Raw genomic sequence first — 416 nt, 5'->3', positions numbered from 1 at the left:
AGCTTGCACATGTTTCTTTCACTTATTAATATAAGTAGCAACACAAAACAAGAAAGGAAAGCGAGGATAAACACACGAACAGCAAGGGAATGAGTGAGAAGCTTCGTCCGACACCAAGCCACAGGTACAAGCGTCAGGAGGGTTGTGCATGACTGTTTGCCAGGTAACCAGGGAGACCACGAGGGTCGATATAACGATCAGGCCCCCACTCCCACTCCGATGTTTCACGGCTCATCAAATTCGTCTTTCTTTTTTTACGTTTATTATCATGATTGTAGTTATTATTATGTTATTATTATTATAATAATAATGAATACTATTGTAACTGTTATTATTATTATTATTATTATTATTATTATTATTATTATTATTATTATTATTATTATTGTCATCATCATCATCATTATATTAATTAT

The 416-nt window shown here is 32.9% G+C and overlaps 1 protein-coding gene across 2 annotated transcripts in view; it reads right to left on the bottom strand.

Moving 5' to 3' along the window:
* The window catches only part of LOC119573058, a 28,539-nt gene extending 28,420 nt beyond the window's left edge, over positions 1-119 (bottom strand). For both annotated transcript variants that reach the window (XM_037920055.1, XM_037920056.1), the window contains exon 1: positions 1-119. This exon is cut by the window's left edge and continues 144 nt beyond it. The gene's annotated coding sequence lies outside the window, so the exon portion shown is untranslated.
* Between the last annotated feature and the right edge of the window lie 297 nt (positions 120-416).

Source organism: Penaeus monodon, chromosome 5 (genome assembly GCF_015228065.2).
Source record: "Penaeus monodon isolate SGIC_2016 chromosome 5, NSTDA_Pmon_1, whole genome shotgun sequence".
Classification (NCBI taxonomy): Eukaryota; Metazoa; Arthropoda; class Malacostraca; order Decapoda; family Penaeidae; genus Penaeus; species Penaeus monodon.
The sequence above is the reverse complement of the archived record's forward strand: the minus strand, read 5'-3'. Positions and strand labels throughout refer to the sequence as shown.